Source organism: Gossypium hirsutum, chromosome D13 (genome assembly GCF_007990345.1).
Source record: "Gossypium hirsutum isolate 1008001.06 chromosome D13, Gossypium_hirsutum_v2.1, whole genome shotgun sequence".
Taxonomy (NCBI): domain Eukaryota; kingdom Viridiplantae; phylum Streptophyta; class Magnoliopsida; order Malvales; family Malvaceae; genus Gossypium; species Gossypium hirsutum.
Genome location: NC_053449.1, coordinates 49,567,943 through 49,585,696, shown reverse-complemented (window position 1 = coordinate 49,585,696; position 17,754 = coordinate 49,567,943). Strand labels below are relative to the sequence as shown.

The 17,754-nt window shown below is 34.2% G+C and overlaps 2 long non-coding RNA genes across 2 annotated transcripts; both read right to left on the bottom strand.

The window, feature by feature from the left end:
• Positions 1–272: 272 nt before the first annotated feature.
• LOC107918637 (uncharacterized) lies at positions 273–2,854 on the bottom strand. The gene is made up of 3 exons (XR_001690178.2): positions 2,509–2,854; positions 2,061–2,290; positions 273–1,033 (listed from the first exon to the last, which is right to left on the bottom strand). It is a non-coding gene; the product is annotated as an uncharacterized lncRNA (long non-coding RNA).
• Positions 2,855–10,297: 7,443 nt separating this feature from the next.
• LOC107918810 (uncharacterized) lies at positions 10,298–11,576 on the bottom strand. The gene is made up of 2 exons (XR_001690251.2): positions 11,102–11,576; positions 10,298–10,765 (listed from the first exon to the last, which is right to left on the bottom strand). It is a non-coding gene; the product is annotated as an uncharacterized lncRNA (long non-coding RNA).
• Positions 11,577–17,754: the final 6,178 nt, after the last annotated feature.

Sequence of the window (17,754 nt, the reverse complement as noted above, 5' to 3'; positions counted from 1 at the left end):
AAGAAAAAAAGCTAAAATGACTAGAGTACCCTTAATAAATTTATTTTAAGTACATAATTATTGTTATTAAATTTTACTAAGATTATTATTAAAATAATAAATAATTTAATTATATTTTAATATAATTATTACTAAATATAATTAAATAAAAATAAAAATATATAATTTAATAACATTATTAATATAGTTTTTATTAAAATATGAATTAACAAAAATTATAACATAATCTCATGGGATCATAGTTGTCAAAATTACAAATGTTGATCCAAAAGTAATAATTATTCTCATTTTTATATATATGAAAAATATCAAACATTTATACACCAAACAAACCCATGTTTTAACTTCTATATGAGACTACCCTAACCAACCAAAAATTTGTAGACCAAATCAAAAGCCATGCAAAATGAATTCCACCATAAAGTATTGGAGACATGGGAGATATAAATTCCATTGGCAGCCAACCAAGTCATCACCAAAGTTAGATCAACCAATGTGTAATTGAAGCAGGCACATAAGGAGTAGGAGGATATGGGAGAATTGCTTTTTAAAGTCTCAGCAGTGGATAAATATTTGAATTATTGAACAATAGTGGATTAATTTACACAAACATCCATGGAAAGTAATGACAAAAAGGGGTAAGTAGGATTTTTCCACATGTTCCCTGGTTCTGTTTTCCTGGAGCTGAACATCATGTACAACACAAGACAATTTTCGTAGCGAGCATGCAAGGCATAATATGTGCCTAAAGATCTGTTTTTCGGTGATTTTTCGTCATCCGAGGCAGCATATTCATATTCACTCAATTTTTCGTCACTTGACTTCACTTCTTTTGCTCCTACAACATCTTCAGGCTTGACATATTTCTCACAGAGTCATAACTTATAAGCATTCTAAGAATAAGAAAAAAAAAGGCATCCTTAAAATGCCATTGCAAAAAGAAGACATGAAATGTATGCTGCAGATCGATTAGAACCAGATTTTGAAAGTGCATCTGCCATAACTTGATCTAATGTTTCCCTGGCCATAGTATCTGTAATGGACAGAAAATTGACATCTAAAACAATGGCATGAACTAACAGTATGTCTATTTTAGAGCCAAAAATAGAAGAAATAAACAACAAAAATTAAAAAGCTATCTCAACAAGATTAAAAAATGAGTAGCAGGAAGTGCAAATGGTCGTGCACACGAGTGGAAAGGAGCAAGCTCCCTCAAAATTTGATCCAATTAAAGCTTAAAAAAAACCTAATTTGGTTCTAATCAATCTGCAACTTCATCAAAACATCATAAACATCATAAACTGGCAACTTCATCAAACAAACACAGATAGTTCAATTCCACATCCACTTCCTATATATAAATTTTAAGTTTTCTTTATTTTCAGGGGGGAAATAAAACTAATTAGTGTCAAAAAGTAAACCTAAAAGCTGAACCATACAAAACCATAATTTAGTTTTAATCCATTTCATAATCATAACTTAAATCATTGTTCATATCTAATTATTATTCCAATTCACTTTGCAAGTACTATATTTTAAGAGTTATAGTTTGATTAACTTTTTATATATTATAACTTTGATTTTCCATAAATTATGAAATTGGCTTTATGGGAGCCATTAACGTTCTTCCCCATCGCTTCATTTCTGCCACATTCTAACCATATTAAAAAATAAACAAAAACTAGATGGTAAAGTGCTGTTTTTATCTTATCCAGCAAATGAATGATAATTCGTGTAACCACAATCAAATATCAAAATGTATTTCATACACTATCTAATCCTCTTTTTTACTAGTTCTTTAGAAGTTTCTAATGAAGAGACAACTTCAGTATTTTCAAATAACCATGCTGCCAATAAAAGCAAAATACTGCCTTTGTTTTTTTTTTCTTCACAAAATGTTAATCTTCGTTGCTTTAATTATTCGAATATGAAACTATTTCTGTTAAATGCATGAAAAGTTTATTATCTTTGACTTCCAACTAAGAAAAATAAAGATGAGAACCCTAAGCTTAAAAATAACAATAAATAGAAAAAAATTCAGAGAGAGGGAGTGAAATTACCGTCGACACTGTTATGATTGGAGTAGCCAGTGACGGCATGGGCGAGAACAGGAAGAGGGTTGGGAAGGGCGTTAGAGAAAGACATAATTGACATACAAATGTAGACAGTAGAAGTGGTTCCACCATCCAATCCTAAAATAACTAGCAAGTTTGTTGCCACCGCCACTTCGTGCTCAAAGTCCTAGATTTCCCCATTCTGATATCTCTTGATTCCTTTTTGATGGCTCTAACTACCAAAAAGTTCAAATAGGGGAAATAAGATATGTAGTGAAAAAGCCAAAAAAGAAAAGAAGAAAAAAAAAAGGTTGCAACTCTGCAACCAAAGGGTTTTATTGACTTAAAAGGCGAAGAAAAAGAAGAAAGAATGAAGAATAGATTGACCTAGGTCTTTTCTACAATCAAAGGGAAAAAAGGGAAACATAGAGATGAGAAAAAAAAAGAAAGTTACCATTGAACTGAGGGAGAAGATGATGGTTCTAGTGCTTCTTCATTCTCTAGGTAGAGGTGAGGGCAAAAATTGAAGAGGGAAAAAATTTTTACTTCACACGGGAATAAATGGCTATTCAGTGGTGAGCTAAGGGAATAACTATTCAGCCTTTTCTTGTAATACAAGTTGATAGGATCTCCTTTTACGCCCCTGAATCCCTCTCACGTGGCAACATGGGGCGTAAAAAGGAAAGAGAGGGATGGAGTTTCTCTCGCTTTTGGCATAGCGGGCCCTTAGCGGAGGACCCGCACGACGGTCTATTAGCTTAGTAGTAGAGCGCACCCCTGATAATTACGTCATTGTGCCTGGGCTGTGAGGGCTCTCAGCCACATGACCCTAAATAGATTTGGGTTGTAATAGCATTACAGCCAACCTAACTAATGTTTGGTGGTAGGCCCACTGAATTGGGCTAGAATCTATTCATATGCCCCCAACCAAACAAGCTCTTATTTTGGTGTTTTGTGTTTAAGAGATAATAGCAATTTTAGCTCTTGATCCTTTACATTTTTATTCAATTTGATCTCTACTCTTTTTATTTAGAGAAAATTATCCCTCAAAATTTTCATTACTGACATGGTATTATAATTCTGAAAATTATGAAAAAAAAATCTCCAAAAAATAAAAAAATTTCTTAAAATATACACAAATTCATTATAATACTTGTATAATTTTTTGAAATTTTTATGTTTAGATTTTTTTTTCATTTTGAAGAGTTTTTCCATAATTTTTGAAATTAGAATTTTTATTCATATATTCTTTTTTTAATAATTTTAAATTATTTACTAACATGACATGTAAGATAAAATAGTATTACATCAACAATGAAAGATTGAGAGCCAATTTGCTTCAAATAAAACAATAGGGGCCAAATTGAATAAAATTGTAAAGGTTAAAACTAAATTGTACCTCATAAATGCGACACGAAAATAAGCATTTTATGGGATAACTAACGAATGAACTATTTGCTCATTCATGTAACGTACATAGACCAATTTACTTATTTTTCAATAGAAAAACCAAAATACAATCCAAATATAATATAAGGATCACTATGATACTTTCACTGATAATTCGTATTTGGTATCACTTAATTTTTTCCCAACCTATTGTAAAGGACGAGCCATTAAAATACACTTATAATATGAACTCATTTGCTTACAATGTGTTATAAATGTATTTATCATCGCTAATTGAGTAGAGAATGGGAGTTTGAATGCGTTGAAACGCATTATCCTCTTATTTAAGGGTTAAAGATAATATAATATTAAATTTGATAAAATTATCACTTAATTCATATTTGGTAGTTCTAGAGGATATACCAAAAAATAAAATTTGATAAAAGATAATATAATATTACATGAAATAAAATAAAATAAAAATAATTAAATTTATTCTCCTCTCTATTTATTATTTTCCATACTTTTTTGTAAAAATTATTCTATCCAATAGTTATTATCATAGGTTAACTTTTAATTGATTGAATTTTTTCAACACTTTATCAAACAGAGCCCAACTTGAAACTTTATTTTACTTACCATTTTATTATCATGTAGAGAAATTATTGTCAATTTATTCACATTACCAAATTTCTTCAAAAAGATGTCAAGCAATTTTCAAGGTAACACATGTTTCATTTAGGATATAATGAAATGTTAAAAGAAATTAAAAGGTATAATCTCAAACTTTTTTATAGTGAGGGATCGAAATAGAATTCTATTTTCTTTAGGGGCAAAACAGAAATTTTATTATTTTGATAATTAGAGCATTATAGAATATAAGGATTTAATATGCAATTTTACCAAATCAAAAGGGTCAAAGCCTATACCTATCTTTTTGGTGCCGCCCTTATTTATAAATTTAAAATAAGTTTAATTAATTTGTACACTAGTGGATAGATGGGTAAAAAAGAAAATTGATTGTAATTAGTCAAATAATGAAAATTATTATATTAAATAGATTAAAGCATGCATTTGTAATTTAATTTCAAGAAATTTAGTTTCTTTATTTTACAAATTTTATAAAAATATTCAAAATAACCATAACAACTAGACCTAAATTTAATAAAATATATAAATTAAATTCGGTAAAGATACAAATATTTTAATCGAAAAGATAACATTATTTATTTGAAAATACGGTCTTTTATTAAGAAACTAAATTAATTTGAAAGAAAAAGAAAGCTTTGAATATCATTTTCTTTTTGGTTTCTAGAAACATTACGGAAGCAACGGGAAATTTAATCAAATTGAAAGCAAAAGGCTCCAAATTCAATCCAAAAAGATTCAAAAATATAGCCGTTGTGGGCGGTGCTTGGGGGGTCAACAGCTGTCATGTTAATTAAAGAATTTGCTGAGACGATTGACGACCGCCAGGATAGTATCATTAACCACCAAACTTGGGTAGTCCCCAAATCAGATCCAGTGAGATATCCTCCCAAATTTGGTATGGGTAGTTCTTAATGGATGAGTTATATCCAACAGAACTGGGATACCAAGAGCTAAGAAATCAACATGATGGGGTATTTGAGAAAGCAACACCGATATTTTTCTTTTCCAGCTTTGTAAACAATGGTGAAATCAAATGGCAAGAGCTTCATCAGTAGGCCTTGTGGTTCCACTTTTGCAAGAAATTTTGATCATAAGTGGAAAATGAAAGACACTAAAATGGTCAGACTACAGAATATGCCTTGTACTGAAGCATCACATCCCACTGTAAATGACAACCCAAGGATAGGAAATGTGGTTAGGGCTTGCTTGAATTGAAATGGGGATCACTGAAAGGCATTCTTCTTTTTAGGTCAAATAGGTTTCTGACTATAACAAGCCGTAACCTTGAAGAAACCTACCTATTAGACCCAAGAATTTGCGTAATTCCCCTTAAATTGATGGTAAACTTGTCTTCATGCATGCTGGTCACCGTTTATCTTGAATGCAAAAGCATCCACATGCTTGACGCTTGTTCACCCATGAGTACTAATTAAGGCAAAACACTTTTGTACAGCAAATGAGAAAAACAAAAGATCACCCATGTGTTTAAGCAACCCCAATGAAGTGGGGAAAATAATCTAGCTTTATATTAATTTTCATACAACCAACCCTAATACATTTATAAAGTATTGTAAATATTTAAAAAAAAAAGTAATATTCTAGTAAATGGGTGGGTGGAGGGTTTGTTTTAAAACTGACTCTGAAAACTTCAAAAAATTTAATAATAAAATCAATCCAACTTGCCCCACTTTTAAACTTTGAGATCGTTAAAAAATAAAATAAAATCTTATAGAGTCAATTAAATGAAAACCACAGGGTTTCAACTCTTTTATCAACCATACTCGAGAAAAGATGTTCGAATGAAAGAATATTTGATTAGCTATGGTGATAGGATAGATTACTTAACACAATACTAATAATACTATTTTTTTTATTTGGTTGGATGTAAAATTCTTTTATTTGGAAGCTGTCCTTAATTGCAAATAAGGATGAACAATATTTTAAATTTTGCACAGCGTGAAAGGAGAGTATGAAAGTAGGGCAAAAATTAAGGCAACACCGTAACGACGACAGCAATAATAATGAGGTTAAATCTTCTCAATTAATAAATAATTTTAATAAATAAAATAATAAAATAATTAATTTTTTTTGGTTGAAAATAAAAAGCGGATTTAGTACATGACTAAATTACCACTAAAGCTAGAACCCAAATGATGTTACTTGCATTGAGCTGTCAATATTCTCCTTCAGAAGCCTTCGTATATGTGACAGTGGATCAACAAGTACAACCAATTGATTCATTCCATCTCCTGCCGTCTTTGCTAAGCAATCAACAACTTTGTTGCTTTCTCTCAAGACATGTAAATTTAACTTGCTAGTCTCTATTACATCACCCATGAATTAGTTGAACTTCTACTGTATTAACATTTGCTGCAAAGCCGTTCCTAATAGTATTAATCAACAGGGCATTGTTGCTTTCCACCTCAACCTGTCTGAAACCCTCATCCATGCTTGCTTCAAGTCTTCAAGGATAACTTGAGCTTCAATTTGGCAAATATCAACCATACCTGTTACCATTTCAAAACCCACTAACCACCCTCCGTTTGGTCCTCTCAACGCTCCTCCTACTGTTGCCCTTTTTCTGCTTGTCGACATCGAGCCATCAATATTAATCTTGACCCATCCCAGTTCAGGCATTTGCCAACTATGCCATTTGCTCTATGCAACCATTTTTTCCAAACAATCTTGCTCATGTCGTAGCCGAGGCTATCAAATTCTAGCTGTTCCCCCTAGCATTGTTGAAGATAAAGTCATTATAGTTCTTCCAAAGGAACCAAGTGGCGATTGTACAAAACATCGACCATTTTCCTCCGCCGAATTTTAATTCCCCTTTGTTTGTGATATTCCAGTGAATCCATCTCTCAAGTGTTGAGTTAAAGAAAAAATTTCCAATTTTTCCTGGAAATCAATGCTTTCCAAATCGATTGAGCAAAATCGTAGTCCTTACCACATGAATTGTCGTTTCTACAAACTAACCACATTGTTTGCAAAAAAAGAATCAATGTCATACCTTTCATTGTATGTTCCTTGTTGGCCAAAAGTCTATCTCGGATAAGCAACCATAGAAAAACTCGCACCCTTTGAAGTGCCACAACTCTCCAAATTAATCTGTCATATCCAAACTGCCTTGGTCCACTAGTGTTAAAAAGATGCTTATACGTTTCTGCAAGGGAGAAATTCCCTGCCGATAGCCACTGTCAAGAGATTTTATCAAAACCTGAATCCCTTAACAGTGTGTTGCAAGCACATATTCAGACAACAATATCTCTAGGGAGCATCGTGGATAACTATTCTGTATTCCATTCTCTTTCTGGTGTCACAAGGTCACACACGCAAAGAGTTTCATCCAGGGGTTCATTACCAATACACTGCAATTTTAACGAACCTGGATCCCTTAACTAAGTATCATTCCAAAAATTTACCAAGCTCCCATCACGGATAGTCCAAATGAGACCCTGTTTAGCTTCATTCCATACACTCATAATGGATCTCCATATGAATGAACAGTTACTTCGACGTATGTCTTTTGCGATGATTTCATGAACATTGCATTTATTGCGTAGAACATGAACCCGCAACTTCTCCATGTTAGCGACCAAATTAAATTACAACTTTAAAAGAAAGAGTTTGTTTTGGTCTTGCAACTTCCAAATCTCTAAATCTCCATTTAACACCGTCATACAACAATCTTTCTAGTTAACGAGTGATGGTTTTCTACTTGAGCTTGATGTTCCCCCACAAGAAACCACGAGCTAGCTTTACAATTTCCTTGCAGATCATGATTGGAATTCGAGCTGTAGCCATAAAATAATTGGGAATCATAAGTAATACTGACTTTACCAATGTGAGGCGGCCAACAAATGACATCTTACTAGCATCCCAACTATTCAACTAATTTTGAATCTTATCCAAAATAAATTAGAAAGTATTAGTTCCAACTCTGTTGTGAAAAAGTGGCATACTGAGATATTTTCCCAATTCGTTAACTCTGAAGAAACCTAGCTTTCCACATATAATTATTACTACTTCCTCAGATACATTGTGAGAGAAAAATTACTGAGTCTTCTGTCTATTAACTTTATGGATAGAGAAAAGACAGAATTGATCCTGAACATGTTTCATACAATCCGTTCCATTTTCATCGGCTCTACAAAAAGCACCAGATTATCAGCAAAAAATAGATAAGACACACTTGGTCCTCTACGTGATAACATTAATGGTTCCCATATACCTTCCTCAATAGCTACTTCAATCAAGTGACCCAATCATTCCATGCCAAGTGCAAAAAGGAACGGAGAGAGTGGATCTCCCTCTCACACCCTTCTAGTTGGCTTGAAACTCTTTGAAAGGGATCCATTCCAAATCAGTTGCATTGTCGATAAAGAAACACACTACATGATTATTCTAACCAATGGTTTTGGAACCCTAGCATCCAATAGAGTGCCATTTAAAAAATCTTATCACACCTTATCATAAGCCTTCTCAAGATTTACCTTGATTGCCATTCAACCCTTTTTGCCTTTAATATTCTTTATTGTGTGAATCGCTTTCTAGGCAATAATAATGTTATCAGAAATGTTTCACAATGCAATAAAACTTGATTGATTCTGTTTTACCAGCACCTGCATAGCTTGTTGAAGACGAATAACAATAGTCTTTGTAATAATTTTATACAAAACTGTACATAAGCTAATGGGCTGTATTGATTGATCAACTCTGCACCAATTCTTTTAGGAATAAGGACCAAGAGAGTTTTGTTAAGTTTTGGGTCCAAATCTCCTCCTAAAAAAACATGTTGAACCATTTGAAAGACACTACTTCCTACGATATCTGAAATTTCTTGGTAAAATTTGGCATGAAAACCATCCACACTCGGCACTTTGAACAAAGCCATGCTAAAAACAAAACATCAAATCTCATCCATATTGACATTGGAACATAGATCACTAACGATATGAGATTCCAAATTCGAAAAATGCCCCTTGACAGGAAAGCTCCCAATTGAGTATGGGTCCACTATATATAAAGCTGAAAAATACTCAACCGCATGCCTCCTAAGGATTTCATATCATAGCACCACTCATTACCCTCTATTTTCAAACCTGCAATTCAGTTCTGTCGACGCCTCTTCAATGTGCGATTATGGAAAAAACTTGTATTTCTATCCTCATTCAATAACCACTCACTCCTGGACTTTTGAAACCAAAATACTTTCTCTTGGTTCAGTATGTTTTCAATTTCAAGTCGTACTTTTACTTTCCTCAATCTAAGCCTCGTGCTATTATACCGTTCCAAGGCTTTTTGTATGCATTCCAGTTTCGTCTTTGCTTTCCATTTTCTAGCAAAAATGTTACCAAACACTGTTCTATTCCAAACTTGGATCGACTAAGTAAAGTTCTCTAAATTCATCACAATGTTCGCATCGTTACTCCAAAATTGTAACACAACATCTTGGAACTCGGGGTGTGTCAATGAACTAGAAGAAAATAAAAGGGTTGGTCCCCTTCCACTGACTCCTTCAGATGCGCTGAGATCAATAGTGGCCGATGGTCAAACTTCAACCTGTGTAGGTGTCACACAGTTGTGTTAGATGTAAAAGCCTGTCAATACTTATTGTAAATAGCTCGATCCAATCTTTGAAATAAATTTCCCCTGTTCCACGTGAACATTGGTATCTAAAATCCTAAATCAAGAAGTCCATGTTGGGGGAAAACAGACCTGAAACGATTACTCCTACTCAACTAAGTTCAAAATCACCTTGTCTTTCTTCCCCACACATAATGACATTAAAATCACTTTGCAATCATCCATGACTCATTCACTTCAGTGGCAATGTAGTCCAACTTATCCTAGAATTGAGCCATTGTGCTTCATTTTGGACTTGCAAAACTGCAGTGCAAAAAACCAGGTATCGACTTCTATTATCATGGATTCACTATAAATAAATTGAGGATGAACTTTCAAAATCTCCACTCGAGTGCCCTCGTTCCACAGTAATCATATACCCCTTGTAAAGCTTGATGCTTCGACTCTAAAAGAATACTCAAAACCTAACTTAGCAATAACCGAATCTACCTTAAGATCACTAATTCGAGTTTCAAACAATGAAACAAAATTTGGATACTCTTTTAAAAAATTATGGAAACGAGGGTGTCCACACCACTGACAGTTCTAAAAAAAAATTGAAATCCATTATCATCATATAAAAAAATAAAGAAATCTACTTTTACCATTGAAATCATACAGCCTCCGCATCCATTAGAAATTCATCCTTCGGACCCTCAACATCGACAATGTAATAACCAATTTTTACCCGGTCATTTTAAAACTAGATTTAAATAATAAAAAAATCAAATGTCCAGTTACACAAGCCCAATGTGGCCCAACTCATTTTAACCCAAACTACCCAAATTAGCCTAGCCCTAAACCTAAACCAGCAAATCGATTCAGCCCAAAAGGCCCAATATCATAATGCACTGTGGCAAACCCTAGCAGCCTCCATGCACACCAATTAGCCTCTATACATGCCACGCCACAGCCACCCAGGGCCTTCGTCTCCACGTGTCGAGCCTCTGCCCTCTCGTGTGCCTTCGCATGTGCGCCACAGCCACGTGCCCCGCCTCCATGCGCTACACCGAGCCGTGCCACATCACCGTACGGCCTCCACATACCTGCAAGAAGGAAAAACAAACGAAAAAAGCAGAGAAAGCAGGCAAAAAGAATAGAAATCACCAGCAAATCAGAAAATAGGAAAAAGAAAATTGTTAAAAAGGATTCTGGGGGATTTTATTTTTTATTTCGATTATAAAATGAAAGGGGGAACCTTTTGTAAAGGGGATAGAGACAAAAAAAATAGGCGGATTGTAAACAAAAAAATTCGTTCAAAGAAATCAAAAAGTTAGAAATGTGATGGTGAATCTCTTTGCTTTTTTTTTTTTCATTTTCTTGGCTCTTTTGTTTATTGATTGGCATTAAAATATAAAAGAGAAAGGGAACGAGAGGCTTACCTGGTCTTCGTTCGCTCCGTCATAATCGGGGTCGGACGAGGCTAAGGGTCCCCTGAACAGTTGAGCCACAGAGGCGGGAGGGGAGTTCATTTATTTTTTTTCTTTTTTCTTTTTAAAACGGAGGAGTTGGAAGCAGACTTACCTGGCGACTGGTCTCGAGTTCACTTCGTCACAATCAGAGTCATTCTCGGGATTCGGAAAGCTGCCGTCGATTGATGTAGCACGAAACGATGCTGAGCCCTTATTTATTTTTGGTGTTTGTTTTAGATGGAATAAGATTTTCGGTTTTTTTTTATTTCTGTTTAGGGTAACAGATGAGGTTTAAAGAGGGGCTTAAGGGAAATCAAGAAACGTTGCCGTATTGCCTGATTCAGTGGCTCTTAAACGGTATCGTTTTAGGGCGCGACCCGATGACCCGACCCAGACGTGACTAGACCCGCGCGTTCTGGCATAGGGAGGGATATTTGCACGACTAGCCCTTCCGTTTTCCTTTTTTTTTGAATCAAGCCTCTTTTTCTTTTCTGATTTAGCCCCCATATTCTACTTTCGTTCCATTTCGGCCCGGCTTACAACACTGCGCTTTGGGGAAGCGGGATATTTCCCAATCGGGCCCCCATATAATACGCGTGTTGCAGCATGGTCCCTGACTTTTCTTTAATTCCAGCTGCTCCCTGTTAATTTGGTTTGGTTTGTGATTTAATCCCTCTTGTTGCTTAGTTTTTTATTTAGGAAATTTATTGTTTTTTTATACTGTACTTGTTCTTATTATCGTATGATTATTTTTCTTTATATATTTGTATTTTATATAGGATTAACCTTATATTTTCTTATAGAAAGTTGATTTATAATAATAATAATATTTTACATCCTTATATATTATGTATATGTAATATGTTTTTTTACTATATGCGTATATATATGTATAATAATATATTATTAATCTCAAATAATAGTGTTACGTAGGGAAGCACTTTTCCTTTTAAATTTGTTGTTTTATTTCAACTTTTATAGATTATTACTAAGTACATACTATTATTTTACTAAGTTTTATTTATATAGATTAGAATGTAGATATTAATTCCAAGCTTTTCACTTTTATTTTACTTTTTATTTCTTTGTGTTTTTAAGCTCTTCCATTAAAATTTGTTCAAACCTTTTATTCCCTTACTAATTGTAGTACATATTTGCATTATTTATTGTTATCACTGTTTTTTTTCTTTACTTTTTATTGTATTGTTTTTGTTTGTTTTTTTATTGATTATGAATTTATGGGTTACTTTTTTTTATGGATGTTTGTATAATATGATTTAAATCAATGTTTGTATTGGCCTATTATTCGTTTAATTGTTTCTAATTTAAGTTTGAATTATTAGTAGTATCATTATTTAATCATGTTCCGTTTGTAAAAGTTGTATTTTATTAAGGTCATAATCGTTTTATTTTATAAACTTTAAAAAGGCTTGGCGTTCGTATGTTCTCGAGAGAATTAGGCCCTAACTTACTGGGCTTCGATTCTTCTCGATGAATTCAGACGATCAAGCGTCCATTTTATTAAATCACGATTAAAATTCTTAAGGTTTCAAAATGTTTGATCCTAACTTACTGGATACAACATTTTGTTATCTCGTTTTTTAAAATAAAGGCAATGTCGGTTGTTTAAGAATTTCGAGAGATTAAACCCTAACTTACTAGGTTCGAATTTCTAGATTGGCTTAAATAATTGAATCTCCTTTTTAAATCACATGATTTTCTAAAAAGGAACAAATTTAATTTCAAAGATCGAATTGTTGCACCCTAACTCACTAAGTGTAGCAATTTATTTCTTCAAAATGAGTCCGTCTTATTATTCAATTTGGTTTACTCAAAGTTAAACTTCAAAGATCATATTTTAAAATCTTTTCAAATTCTCGACGCTAAGACATTAAATAATCAATTCGGTACCAATTTTGGGCGTTACGAGGGTGCTAACCTTTCCTCGTGCGTAACAGACTCCCGAACTTGTTTTCTTAAAATTCGCAGACCTAAAATTATTTTCAAGGTGATCCGATCACACCTCAATAAAAAATTGGTGACGACTCCCATTTTTTTTTAAATCAATCCCCGTTTTTTTTAAAAAATGGTTTCACAGACAACATTCCCCGTCATCACCATATCTTTCCCATCCTTACGATTCAGCTATTGTAGAATATCTTTTATTACCCCTACCATTGACATTGAAGGTTGCTCACTTTCCAGCAGATTCGTCAGTTCTTGGTCGATGTTATCACCCATTCTGCTTTCTGCCTCATCATCTAGATTTTGCCCAAAATTTTCTCCCATTTTATTTTGCGAATCTGAAACTTGAAAGCCTTCTGCGAAATAACTATTTTGGAAAGAAATTTTACTGCAACATTTTTCCTCTCGTTTAAAGATGGACCCACAACTTGAAAATTAATTTGACCCATTTTCTTATCCATTAAAATTGACCCCATTTTTGATTCATCATCAAAAGGTTTAACATTCGGCCCAGCAGAAGAGCCGCCTATTTTGTTGAACTATTTTAGCATGTTATTATTATGTTTGGGTCCACTAACCAATGCTGGCCCTTTCCCTTTACCCTTAGAGTTTCCTTCGCCTTTACCTTTTCCCTTATTTGCTTCTCCACCATGTCGCCATTCCTTTCCAACATCCTTAATCTCCCTAATTTTTGCCCTTAAAAATCAATTGACATATTTATCATCTAATTCCCCAGATTTTCCCCTACCAATTCCTCATGATTCTTGTTTAGAATTTTAAATCTAGAACCACTCACTATGTTGGCCTCCACGATGCCATCCGCCTTCGCCACCACTGTTCTTGCCTTCCTCCTTTGCCTTCGTTCAAAAATCATCCACGACCCATACTTTTGTGCTTCTACCTTCTCTTGCAACACCGTCTCCTGCTTTGGTGATTTATCTTCTTCCACCGCCGGATCAGTTTCTTGCCCTGCTTTGTGAGGACAGACTTATCTACAATGCCATACTTTTCACAGTTGAAACAAACCATGGGTAAGGATTGATATTCAACCCGTTGAATCCTCCCGTCAATCTTGACCTTCGAGATTAAAGGCTTCCCCAAATTCACAAAAACTGCCAATCTAGCAAACTAACCCCTCAATTTAACATTTGTATAATATTCAAATTTCACCACTGATCCAATCACATTCTCGATAAATTTTAGTAAGCTCTTATATTACATCTCCTATTGTATCCCAGGTCGACGAATCCAAACTATCAGATTATTAGGTAATGATTGATCTATTGTAAAGGCTAGAGTCCATAGCCGTACCATAAGATATTGGTCAAAGATAGTCCACGGCCCCCCCATAAAGTAGCAAGGTAATCTTTATTCTCATGAAATTTAACTAAAAAACAATCATTTTCTTAGTCCATAATCTGTAATGGATGTTTTGTTTTCCAAATGACTTGTAACTTGCTAGACATGGTGAGATAAAAGATCCTTCTGCTAAGAAGTTTAGCAATTACAGTTCAAGACATGCTTTGGGTGATATACGGGTGTACTCGTTCAAAGAAAGTAATAGAGAGGATACCATTGATGACCTCATTTGTAGTATTACCTTCCATTAATTCAAAATCCTCCTCTTTCTAAGGTTTCTCACCATCAGTACTATTACCCATCAATTTGTCTTTCCACGATTCATTTGTACTACCACTCGAGTTCACCATCATTCCTTTCGCATCCACTATGGGGTCATCTGGGTCAAGTGGTTCCTTTGGTCTACAACGTACTTTCTTAGTTGAACGTCCAATACCGCCACCAGAAGACAGTGTTACACCAACGCTTTTCTCCATTTGGCCAATTTTTCTAAGTACAAAAAAAATTATATTTTTTTATTTATAAGAGGTAAAAATAAAATAATTAATTAATATTACGTAATATAATAGATAAAATGTGAAGTTTGGATAAAAATATAGTGGAATGTTTCTTGAGAGAATAATTCAAAGAACTAAAGATTTGATTTATTTGGTATTATTATTTTGTGTTAGTTTAAGGAAAATTGATCTAGAAGTAAATCCGTCACAAATATCGCAATACCAAGTTAATTTAATATTATTTAACAAATATGTAGTATTGAGATTACCTTTTCTATTATCAATTCATAAAAAAGTTGTTGAACCAAACGTGATAATTTGATGACAAAATGAGATGATCTAAACCAAACAGCAGTGTAAATAGGCTAAATAAGGCATATATGCTAATTTTTTTATTTGGCCTTTTAGGCTATTTTTTAAAATTTAAGGAAATAAGTCTTTTTTGGAGAGAGTATGTGAAAGCGTGTCCAGTTGGGCATGCTTTCACACACTTTTATTAGATTTTTTAGGGTTAGGGTTTTTTAATTTTTTAAGGGTTAGGGTTAAAGTTTTTTTAAGAATTAGAGTTTATGTTTTATAGGTGAAATCACAAAAGTTTATAGGTAGATTTGAGGGGTCAAGGATGAGATAATGTCACTCAGAACACATACATTTCATATGTCATGCTGGGGTAGAACCATTACCTCAGAAACCCATCTTATGAAAGTCAGGTTTCGGGGTGATAGTGCTTGATATGGTCACAAGTCAAAGTCTAAGTGGAGGTCCCAGTCGGCGGGTATGATGCGGTTACGAGTTCGAGTATAATTAGGGGCCAGTTGACGGTCGTTATACGGTCACAGTTCAAGCTTTTTGGATACCCACAAATGATGCCTTATAGATGTCATACATAAGATTGAGGTCATAATCATAGGGAAAAACGAAAGGATTTCTAGTGTAACTAACGTAATTGTTTTCTCTATTTCCAGGCAGCCAGTATCTTTAACCTTTCATTCTTATCCGAAGGCTGACACTGAGATGGACACAAGAGGGCTCTCAAGAGTAGAGGTCAAACTCGGGTCAACGAGACATCGATTGTAGTTATTAATGGGTTGTTTAATAACGACAATCATTGTTACTTGGAAAAGAACATCACCTTTACTCCACTGAAACAGCCGCTCCTTGCCTGAGAGTCCTCCTGCGTCAACAACGATTTGACCTTTAGATAAGAAGGAAGGTTAAAGATACCGGTTGTGCGGAAATGAAGAAAAAAATTACGTCGATTACAGTAGGAAGCCCCATATTTTTTCCTATAATTATGACCTCAAACTTATGTATGGTACTTATAAGGAAACATTTCCAAGTATCTTAAGCTCGTGGCCACGTAACGATAATGAAATGGCTCCCCCGTTATACTTTGATCCATGACCGCATAACGACCGTCAATTGAGACCTCTACATAAACTTCCACCCATGATTGTACAAAGTAAAGTAACCTTGAAACCTAACTTCCACAAGATAGGTTTTTGAGGTAATAGTCCCATCTCGGTAAGATATAGGAAATGTGTGCATCTCAGAGCGATATCGTATTACCGATGACTCAAGACTACCTCGAACTAAAAATTATATTAGTGACGAAAATTTTTAACACTGAAGCAAGAAAGAAAACAAAAGAGAGAAATATTGTAAAGTAGAGGGATAGAGGTTAGAGGGGTAACCCTCTTTTTATAGGCGTGAGGGAAGGGTGAAATTGCAAAAGAAAAAAATTGTGGTCGAAAATGCGTTGTAAGACTAGTGTTTTCATCGAATATTTTCAAAACGTGCTTTAAATCTGCCAAAAAAGAATGGAAATCGCGTTTGGCTAGGTGCACTTTCCTGCCATGTTAATAGGGAAGCTTGCCCAGCTAGATGAGTTTTCTCTAACATTTTCATAAAGTCTAAAAAAAAAAGTACTTAACCCCAAGAATCCCAGGTAAAATGTAAAGCATGTTTTGATGCACTGAATGCCGTTTGAAGCACGCGTCTGATTTCAATTAGTGATATGTGAAGCACGTTTTCGAGCACTGAAGAGTGTTTCATTACCATTATTCGATGAAAGCACGTCCTCAAAAATGAATTTTAAACCATACATTACCTCTCTCCTTGTTCTATTTTGCTATTAAAGCACCAGAATATTCAAAATTTAGGCACGCAACAAATTCATATTAAACATCTAAGAGTTGAGTTGCGAGAGTCGTATGCATTTGTTTGGATAACCGTTTGAAGATTTTTTTTGTTTTAAATATCCAATTCATTTTAAATTGAAATGAGTCAACGAGTGAAATTCGTCATTTACTACGATGGTCAAATTTGTAATATAGAAGTTGGGATCGTATTTGCAAAAGCCCAGACTATGGAATGAGTTTTCAACTGTACCATTCAATTGCATGAGTTACAGATTAGAATAATGAGGAAAGTTGTGGGTTTGAGTTAGGGAAGAATTTCAAGCTTGCAATGCAGATATCTAGCATTGGTTGACCTCTTTAAGTACAAGCTATTTGATGTGAAATGTGAACTCGAGTTGGAGGCGGTTATATCATTGCATTGCTCAAGCGAAAATGTTGTAACAAAGTTATATGCCGAGTTTGTCGAGGTTGATGGAACTGGTCCATCTTCAGCCACCATTTCGACTAATGTTAGAATCGAAGTTGAAGTAGAAAGTCCTAACACATGGTTGTGTGGTGGGCTCACTGGTTTATTACAAAGCTCTTACTATAATGTCCCTTAAACAACAATGGGTAGACATTTCTCGATTTTTGGCATCGATTTAAATTTCAACGACCACTA